At 40.8% G+C, this 10,930-nt stretch overlaps 1 non-coding gene across 1 annotated transcript; it reads left to right on the top strand.

Annotated features, from left to right (window-relative positions):
- Positions 1-104, top strand: LOC122108758. Its single transcript, XR_006147628.1, has one exon. It is a non-coding gene; the product is annotated as a U6 spliceosomal RNA (small nuclear RNA).
- The last annotated feature ends 10,826 nt before the right edge of the window (positions 105-10,930 follow it).

The following is a 10,930-nucleotide window of genomic DNA, read 5'->3' as shown; positions in this document are numbered from 1 at the left end:
CACAAAATGAAATGCGTAGCAGAAACATTGGAACATTTCAGAGAAGATTAGCATGGCTCATGCACAAGGATGACAGGCAAATTCCTGAAGCATTTCATACTTTTACAACAGATGCTGGAGGGGATGTGGCCACCAGGGAACCATACTGCATTCTTGGTGGGAGTATAAAACTTGTTCAACCACTTTGGAAAATAGTATGGAGGTTCCTCAAAAAACTCCACATAGAGCTCCCCTATGACCCAGCAATCCCACTTTGGGACATTTACCCAAATGATCACAAACAAGACCATACTAAAGCTACCAACACAACTGTGGTATATATACACAATGGAATTCTATGCCTCCATCAGAAAGAATAACGTTGCCCCATTTGTTAGTAACTGGAAAGTCTTGGTAAAAATTATATTACGTGAAGTAAGCCACGTCCAAATTAACATTGGTCCCATGGTTTCCCTAATTTTCAATAACTAATATTTGTCTGGGTTAAGAAGAATAGGTCAAAAGCTCTCTGCATATGACCAGATAGGATGATGTTAAGGGACATGAACCCCAAGATAGGGACACAAGTGGTTTTTTTTTCTTTCTTGCTATTGTTTCTAACGTACATATAATGTGCGATGTGATTTTTTTGTTTCTTTATATGTTCCTCCCTCCTGCTATAACTCCTGTTTTCACTGTATTTGAAGTTGGTACACCTACATCTTGTATATACACTCCTCTAATTCGTGGAGGGGAAAGAAAAAAAACAAAATGCTTAAATAGGGGTACAGGTTGACACATTGTAACAATGAGATACACAAGACACTATGTTGAAAAATGAACTTTACAATTTAGGTGGGGGAAGAGAGGAGGGTTGTGTACTTGTGGAGGTGGGAGGGAAAGGATGGTAGGGGAAAAATAAAGGAGGAGGTAACAATGTTTTTTAGGAAATGTACTCATTACCTTGCTCACGCAAATGTGACTCCTCTGTACATTATTTAGCTACTAACTAATATTATGAGGCAGACTGAAATGAGACTCCAGAGAAAGAGTCAGAAAGACTGATCAGAGAGACTAAAATTGGTCACACAAAGATTGGAAAATAGAATTCCTTGTACAACATATAAATCATTGAAAGCCTGCACATGTAAGGACAAGAGAGCAAAGTCCAGAGATGCACATTTTCTTAGAGATCAGCTATTGAATTATCAATGGAAATATTTGTATTCTTAAATACTTGACCACATGTGGGAGAAGGCTGAAGAGAAATAAAATGCCATCACTCTGTTAGGACGTCCAATATCACACTAGGAAATAATCAATCACTAATTTGTAATAAAAAGAGAAAACAATTATTCCAAATGAAGGTTTCATTTCTTTTCCTGTAACAGTTCTTGATTTAGATGCTAGCAATTACCATACAATTGATCCAGTACCACAGCTGAAATGATATTGACCGCAGGATTCCCACATGAAGGAAAAGAGAAAATTAACAGATATCTGAAGAAATGACTTGAGGATGAAATGTTCTAATAGTGATATCTGAGGTTTTGACACAGGTGAAGAGGTGGATTTTCTTTTCTAAAAATTCCCCATTTTTAGCCTGGTGCCAGTGGCTCACATCTGTAATCCTAGCTACTCAGGAAGCTGAGATCTGAGGACTGCTATTCAAAGCCAGCCTGGGCAGGAAAGTCTGTGAGACTCTTATGTCCATTTAACCACCAGAAAACCAGAAGTGTCACTGTGGCTCAAGAGGTAGAGCACTCAGCTTGAGTTGAAGAGCTCAGGGACTGTGCCCAAGCCCAGACTTCAAACCCATCGACCAACAACAACAAAAAATCTCCCTTTTCTTGGACTGCCTACATCTTTTCCTATCATTCAACAAAGAAGCCATTTTATCACCCACTAAATTTAAGTCCTATCCTAGCTACTGCTAATAGAATGATTTGGTATCGTTTTTTTTTGTAGTTTGTTTCTTTTTTTGTCCATCCTGCGACTTGAACTCTGGGCTTGGGCTCTGTCCTTGTCATCTACAAGACAAGGCGAGTATTCTCCCGCTTGAGCCACAGTGCCACGTCCGGTTTTCTAGCAGTTTATTGGAGATTAGAGGCTCACAGACATGCCTGAAAACGCTGGCTTTGAACAGTGATTCTCAGATCTTAGTCCCCTGAGTAGCTATGATTACTGGCCTGAGTCACCAGCACCCGGCATGTTTTGGTATCTTATGGCAAATGGTTCATATTTGGGGGGAAAAAACAACTGTGGTAACATTTTTTCCAGTCCTTAAACTCTGGGCCTAGGCCCTGAACACGGTTATGCTGGTAGCTTTTATGTGAGCTTGTTGGATTACTGCCCATGAGGGGAATTACTGGGTCTTAAAGGAGATCTATGTTTAGTCTTTTCAGGAAACTCAGTACTGCATTCCACAGCATTCTACACCAACAGTGTAATAGAGTTCCCAATTGGCTACATCCATGCCAGCATTTACTATTGATAGCTTCTTGATAAAGGCCATTCTAACTGGGATGAGGAATAATCTGTCTTGTTTACTTGTAGATTTGTGGGCACCTTCTAGCTACTATGAATGAATCCATGAAACATATATTGCTCAGAGTCTGCATTCCTTTCTCTTTTCTCTTAGTATCATTTTCCCCAACCTTTCATTTTCCTTAAGACTAGTGAAAAGTCATCCTTTCTGATTGATGAATAGAATTCCATTATGTGTGTGTGTGTGTGTGTGTGTGTGTGTGTGTGTGTGTGTGTGTAAGATGAATATAGGTCCATGAGTTCATTTCTAAGACTTCTGTTTCATCTGTAATTTAGTAGTTCCATACTAAAGTTGAACTGTTTTCTCTACAGAATTGAAGAATATTGTTGGGATATGAGTATTGCATTTTCAATTTTGGGGGGTCAGTATTGCAGTTTTTGCCATGTTAATTTTTTTTCAGGCTTCATGATCATATGTATATTATGTTCAGAAAACACACATTTAGAACAAACAGAAGGAAAAGTGTCTGGCAGTAGTTCCAGAAAATTTACCCTCTTAGGCTACAGGAAGCCTGTCTCCCCCTAGGCTTTTTTAAACTAGAAATATTCTTTTTTATTTAGTTACAAGAGTTTTCAGATTCAATTCTTTTTAAGAATCCTAACAACTAGGTTATGAATAGCCTTTTATAATTACCAAGTCTATTTTTGTCCTTGGCCTAGGCAAGTTCTACATAAGTCATCCAGCCCCCACCTCATCATTACAGAATGAATGATATTTCCAAATGCCTGAGAAGTTTAGCATGCTTTTATTTTCTTACTTTTTAAAATGGGGCTTGAACCAAGGACCAGGGCATTCTCCCTTTGCTTCTTCACTCAAGACTATAATTCTAACACTGGAGTTACACCTCCACTTATGCTTTCTGGTGGTTAATCAGAAATAAGTTTCCTGAATTTTCCTGCCCCAGCTGGCTTCAAACTATGAGCCTCAGATCTCAGGCTTCTGAGTAGCTAAGATTATAGGCATGAACAACTGATGCTCAGCCTTTGTTTTTTGTTGTTTTTCTTTTTATTGTGATTAAGTGATTACATAATTTCCCAAATTTCACACTATTGTGGGATCGTGATGCTCAGTTAAACTCACAAACACATTCTATCTTTCCTGGAGCAAATTGTCTATCATGGTCTATAACATTTATGATTTCTATGAGCTTTGCGATACAGTTATTTCTTCCACATTGGGTGGTATGTACATTTCTTTTGTTTAGCATAGCATCAGCTGTTCCCTCTTTCTCATTTGTTCCCTCCCTCCCATTGCTGCCATTAAGTTGCTTAGCTCATTTTGGTCAATGTCCTGTGCAGCTAATTGGTCCCGTTGTTGTATGTTTTTCCCTGATTCCCTCTAGTTCTGTGTCGTCTTCCTGGATCCCCTCCAGTGTACACATATATACCATACATATGATCAGCAGCATGGAGTTATTTAGTTGTGATTCAACCAGATGAGTGGAAGCTCTTTGTTTCTTAAGTCCTGTTAATTTTGTCATATCACCTAACATTTTGGATTTAACATCCACTTATCAGGGAGACCATGTACCATTTGTCTCTTTGATCTTGGCTTACCTCGCTCAACATGATTTCTTCTAGCTCCATCCATTTCCATGAAAATACCGTTATTATTTTGTCCTTTCTAATGTCTGCATAATATTCCATTGTGTATAGATACCACAATTTTTGGATCCATTCATCTGTGGTGGGGCATCTGGGTTGTTTCCATATCCTGGCTATTGTGAACAATGCTGCAATAAACATGGAGGTGCATGTGTCCTTGTATACTGGTTCCTGCTGTTCAGGATAGATGCCTAGAAGTGGTATGACTGGGTCCTATAGGAGGTCAATAATTAGCTTTCTGAGGACCCTCCAGACTGCTTGCCAAAGAGGTTGTATAAGTGTACATTCCCACCAGCAGTGTAATAGGGTTCCTCTTTCTCCGTATCTCCTCCAACATTTGTCGTTGGCTGACTTGTGGGCCATTCTGACTGGGGTAAGGTAGTATCTCAGGGTTGTCTTTATTTGCATTTCCTTCACAACCAGGGATGGTGAACATTTCCTCATGGGTTTCTTTGTCATTTTTATCTCTTCATCTGGGAAGTCTCTCTTTAGTTCCCTTGCCCATCTAGTAATTTGTTTGTTAGTCTTGGGAGAGATCAGTTTCTTGAGTTCCCTGTATATACTGGATATTAACCCCTTGTCTGATATATTGCTGGTAAATATTTTATCCCAATTAGTTGGTTGTCTTTCTAGCACGGTTGTGATAGCTTTAGCTGTTTAGAAGCTTTTTATTTTAAGGTAGTCCCATGTGAAGAGTCTCTCTCCAATTTGCTTTGACCCTGGAACTCTGTGCAGGAAGTTCCTTCCTGTGCCTATAAGTTCAAGTCTCCCTCTTACTCTGTCCTGCAGTAGTTTCACAGATTCAGGTTTGATGGTAAGGTCTTTAATACATTTTGAGTTGATGTTGGTGCATGGTGATAGGCTGGGGCCCAATTTTAGTCTTCTGCATGTGGCCGCCCATTTTTCCCAGCACAAGTGGTTGAAGAGGCTGTGTTTCTTCCATTGTATGTCTTTGGTTCCTTTGTCAAATATCAGCTGACTGTACGCATGTAGATTTATTTCTGGATCTTGTATTCTATTCTACTTGTCTTCGGGTCTGTTTTTGTGCCAGTACCATGCAGTCTTTGTTATTATAGTTCTATAGTAGAGTTTGAAGTTCGTCATGGATATCTCTCCCATGTTGTCTTTATTTCCTAGAACTGTTTTGGCTATTCTAGTTCTTTTGTTATTCCATATGAAATTTTGGACTGTTTTCTGTATTTCAGAGAATACATCTTTGGGATTTTAATAGGAATTGCATTGAATTTGTATATAAATTTTTGCAGTATTCCCATTTTCACTATATTAAGTCTGTCTATCCAAGAGCATAGGAAGTCTTTCCATTTCCTAGTGTCTTCTGTAATTTTTTTCTTTAACTTTTTATACTTTGCATTAAATAGTTCTTTTACATCTTTGGTTAGGTTAATTCCAAAATATTTAATTTTTCGGGAGGTTATGGTGAATGGGGTTGCTTCCTTTATTTCCTTTTCTGCTTGTACATTGTAAGTGGACAGGAAGGCAACTGATTTTTGTGGGTTGATTTTGTCTCCTGCTTCTTTGCCGAAGTGATATATGATTTCTAAGAGTTTGGGGATGGAGTTTTTGGGATATTGAAGGTATAGTATCTTGTCATCTGCAAAAAGGGATAGTTGAACTTCTTCTTTCCCTATGCGGATCCCTTTAATGTCTTTTTCTTGTCTTGTTGTCCTGGATAAAGATTCCAGAACTATGTTGAAGAGGAGTGGAGACAGTGGGAATCCTTGACTTTTTCCGGATTTTAAGAGAATTGGTTGTAGCTTTTCCCCATTAAATATAATATTGGCTATTGGTCTGTCATAAATGGATTTTATTGTTTTAAGAAATGTTCCTTCTATTTCTATTTTCTCTGGAACTTTTACCATGAATGAATGTTGAATTTTATCAAAGGCCTTTTCTGCATCTGTGGAGATAATCATGTGATTCTTGACCTTGGCTCTGTTGATGTGTTGGGTACGTGTTTTGATTTTTCCCATGGCATCCTTAATCCTGTTAATATGGGTTTCTTGTCTTCTTTTTTAAATTAAACTTGCCAATGGTCCATCAATTTTATTTATTTTTTTCAAAGAACCAGCTTTTTTGGTTAATTTTGGCTATGATTCTCTGATTCTCTAATTCATTAATCTCTGCTCTTAGTTTGGTTATCTGGCTCCATCTACTAACTTTAGGTTCCATTTTTTCATGTTTTCTAGCTGTTTTAATTGCAACATGAGATTATTTAAGTGGTCTGTCTCTATTTTCTTGATGTGGGCACTGAGGGCAATAAGTTTGCCCCTCAGGACTGCTTTTGCTGTGTCCCAAAAGTTTCTTTTAGAGGTGTTTTCATTTTCATTGAGTTGTAGGAATTTTTTAATTTCTTCTTTAATCTCTTCCATTATCCAGGCATTGTTTAGAACTGTATTCTTCAATTTCCATGTTTTTGAGTAATTTTTGCAATATACTTTCTTATTGAGAACTAGCTTGATTCCACTGTGGTTAGATAGGATACAGTGGATTATGTCAATCCCCTTGTATTTGCTTAAATTCCTTGCATGAACTATGATATGGTCTATTTTGGAGAAAGTTCCTTGAGCTGCTGAGAAGAATGTGTACTGTGTTTTTTTAGGGTGAAATACTCAGTAGATGTCAGTTAGTTGCACTTGAAGTATGGCCTCATTTAATTCAGTAGCTTCTTTGCCAATCCTCTCGTTGGCAGACCTGTCCTTTGGAGAGAGTGAGGTCTTAATGTGTCCTAGTATTATCGTATTGGGATCTATTTTATACTGTAAGTTTGAGAGTATTTGCCTAACATGTCTGGGTGCACTAATGTAAGTTGATGGTGGTAATATCCACATCTTTGATTGTTCATTGTATTAATATGTAAAGTCTGTCTTTGTCTTTTTGTATTGATTATAATGAAAAGTTTATTTTGTTAGCTATCAGGATTGCTACACCTGCTTTCTTCCTGGGGGAATTTGACTGGTAGATCAGTTTCCAACCGTTCACTCTGAATTTGTTTGTACGTTTGGCTGAGAGGTGGGTCTCCTGAAGGTAACAGTTTGTATGTCTGGCTGAGAGGTGTGTCTCCTGAAGGCAACAGATGGATGGATCATGTTTTCTGAGCCAATCTGCAGTTCTTTTTCTTTTGATTGGTGAATTAAGCCCGTTATTATTAAGAGATAGTATAGAGAGTTGCATTGTGGTCCCTGTGATTCCCTATTTTCCTAAGGCTTTCTTCTTTCCTTTCCTCCTGTGCTTTGTCAGTTAGATTTCTATTGATGCCTGTCTGGGTCCAGGTCCCTGTTCCTGGCTGCTTTCTTCAGGTTGTGTCCCCCCTCTTAGAATTCTTTGTAATGCTGGCTTAATGTTTATGTATTCATTTAGTTTTTCTTTGCTACTAAAATTTTCAGTTCTCCATCGAATGTGAATGCTAGCTTTGCTGGGTATATCAGTCTGGGTTGGCAGTTATTGGCTGTCAGGGCTCGTATGTTACTTTCCCAGGCCTTTCTTGCATTCAGTGTTTCTGTGGAGAGATCTGCAGTGATTCTAATTTTTTTCCCATTGTAGTATAGCTCCTTTTTCATTTTTGTTGCATGCAAGATTTTTTCCTTATTATTCAGATCTACCATTTTTACTATAATGTGTCTAGAAGTGTTTCTCCTGGGATCTTGCTTGCTAGGTGTTCTATAGGCTTCTGTTATGTAGGTAAGATGTTCTTTTTTGAGATGGGGAAAACTTTCACTGATTATTTTGTTGAAGAGGTGTAACATTCCCTTGCTTTGATATTCCTCACCTTTGTCCATTCCAATTATACAAAGGTTAAATTTCTTGACACTATCTGCTTGCTCTTGAATTTCCCTTTGGCATAATTTAAGTGATTTTTCAACATCTGTCATTTTTTGGTCCAGTTGGTGTATCCTGTCTTCTGTATCTGACACTCTACATTCCATTTCGTTCACTCTGTTAACTGTGGCTTCCATTGTGGTTTGCATGGAAGAAATGGACTCATTTATGGATTCTATGTTCGCTCTCAAAGTACTGATCTCACCTTTTAATGAAGTGTATACTGCCTCTATTTTTGCACTTATATCACTTCTTAGTGAGGTGTGTGCTGCCTCTATTTTTGCGTGTACCTCCTGTTTTAGATCCTGCATCTCTTTTGATAGTTCATCCCTGTGATCTTTATTTTTCTGGTCTATTTCTCACTTTATTTCCTGAGTCATTGCCTCCAGAATATTTTGGATGTAGCTTTTGTCTTCCATTCCTGCTTTGCTCCAACTGGGGCTCTCCCCTGGGTGGCTGCTGGCTTTTGGGGATAGCTTGTTATCCTGGGTGTTGATAATCCTTGTAATTTTTCTCTGATTTTCGCATGGGGATTCAGGGAGTATTGGAGACTAATCTGAAAATTTGTTTTGGTCAATAGGTGTCTGTCTTTGCTTGGTTGCTGTTTCTCTGCTGGTGGAGAGGATCTGTACCTGATCTCGGTTCTGTTGGGGGCCGGCCTCCAGCTGCTGGTCTGACCCATATAGGGTTCTCAGTTCTCTGTTCTAGATCACTGGCAATTCCTGCCTTTGGAAGAGTTGAGCAGCCCAGATTGCTCCCGTTTGCTCCTACAGGTGCTCTTGGCGAGTTTGGATGTGCTGGATGCACTGTCCCAGATGCTGGAGTTTGTATGGGCTCCTGATATTTTGTTTTGGCGGGTTGTGGGCTTGAACTCTGGGCTTGGGCACTGTCTCTCAGCTCTTCAGCTCAAGGCTGATACCCTACCATTTGAGCCAAAGCACTTCTGGCCCTTTCTGCTTATGTGGTGCTGAAGAATCAGATCCAGGGCCTCATGCACCCAAGACAACTACTATACTGCTGAGCCACCTTACCAGCAGAGCTCCTGACTATTATCAGGTGCTGGTGGCTTGTGTTGTCCAATTTCCAGCCTAGAATATATGGGTCGGGTTCTGGTAGGGTTTAGGCTTCTCCTGTCCTGAACCCCCAGGTCTTTGCTGTCACAGATGTGCTTCCCAGGGGATGCAGTTCCCTGTATTTCTCCCCTGTACTTATGCGTATGCAGCTTCTTACTTCAGTTGGGAGGAGTTGGTTGTGTTGCCCAGGCACTGGATCCCCAGGCCTGGTGCCAGCCCCCGGCCTGGGACATGCCGGTTGGACCTATGCTGCTGTGTATCCTGCCTAGTTTATGCAGCCTGGGGTACTCAAATTTCTTCCACTGTTGGGTTTCTTGACCCAGGGGTGCTGTTCCTGGCTTGGGCATTTAAGCTACCTTCCAGGGGTGCTCTTGCTCTAGCCTGGCGAGCTGAGTGTGCTCCATGGTCTGGTGGAGCTCTAGAACATTTCCCAGTTTTAGTGGGTCCTGTGGTCCAGGTGTTGGGATAGGGTGTCTGAGTCAGGGTCTCAGGATTCCCACCAGCTCTGTTCTCTCATAAGGCATACACTGTCTCCTGTGGGATACTCACCCATGTGCTAATTGTTCTTTCTGTGTGATGTACGTCATTGGTTTTATTGAAATCAAGAGTTCAGTTGAGGTGGTTGTGGGCTGGGCTGGGCAGTGGTGGCTCTGTGAGTTTCTTTTTTGTCTCTGCCTCGATTGATGCTGTTAGGGTCCAAGCTGCAGGATGGGCCTCTGTCCTCGACCCGAGGGATGGGGGAAGGGCCTCCATGCAGGTTCTGAGTGCTGGGGTTTGTCTCTGTTTGTGTTCTCTGGATCAGCATCAGTTCTTTGCAGGTCTTCTGCCTGGTTTTCTGTGGGCATCCCATGTAGCTCTGGGGCTCCCGCCATGAGGCTGAGTTCCTGGCTCAGAGGTTTCTCTGTTCATTGCGGTCGGCGGATCTGACACCAGTACCTCAGACCTGCGCAGGTGATCTGCAGGTACTGAGCACTGCGGTTTGTCTCCAATTGCGTTCTCTGGATCACCACCATTTCCTTGTAGGATTCTGCTCTGGTGTTCTGTGGCTCTGTGTAGCTCTGGAATTCTTTCAGTGGGGCAGAGTCGCTTTGGCAGGATGGAGCCTCTCTTCTAGGATAGAGAGTGAGGGGTGGGGTTGGTATCTTTGTGCAAGCTCTGGGCTTGGAGGTTTCTCCATTTGTCGTGATCAGCTGGTCTGACACCGGTACCTCAGGCTGCTTCTGTGCGGGTGATCTGCAGACAACCCCCTGTGTCTCGGGGAGTCTGGCAGCCCCTGTCGGGCTGGCTGGCTGTTGTTTGGCGCATTGCTGCATGGCCAGTAGAGATTGGGGAAGGGGTCTTCGTGATTCTCTGTTCTGAAATTCTTTTTCTCTCTTTTTTTTTTCTACCTCCTGTTTTTCTCTCGGTGTTCATCTTTTTGTTCTTGTCGGTTTCTTGGGGAGATTAAGCGTTGGAACACGACTCTCTTTTTGGTTGGGGAGAGCTGTGGCATTTCCCTACTGCCCCTTGCCATCTTGCTCACCCATCCAATTTTTATACTTTTAAAAATCTATTTCATTATAAAGATGCTATACAGAGCAGTTACATTTACATGAGTAAGTTACAGTTCTAATTGAACATTGTTACGTACTGCAGTTTTTTTTCTCCCTCTGACTCTTCCCTCCATTTCTCCCACACACATTACATGTAAAGTTAATTTCTGCCATAGTGTCCTGTGAGTATCATTGTTGCAATGGGTCACCTTTTGTACTTCTTTCAGTATTTTGTTATTTCGCTTCCCTTCCCCCAATCAGATAAATGCATATACAGGATGCAGAGTACCAGAATCAAAGACGGGAATTGCCATGGATAAAACCAAGAGGAAAAGAAAAATGATATAAAGTAAGAAG

This window comes from Dipodomys spectabilis, unplaced genomic scaffold, assembly GCF_019054845.1.
Source record: "Dipodomys spectabilis isolate Male_0828 unplaced genomic scaffold, ASM1905484v1 ptg000065l, whole genome shotgun sequence".
Lineage (NCBI taxonomy): Eukaryota > Metazoa > Chordata > Mammalia > Rodentia > Heteromyidae > Dipodomys > Dipodomys spectabilis.
The sequence above is the reverse complement of the archived record's forward strand: the minus strand, read 5'-3'. Positions and strand labels throughout refer to the sequence as shown.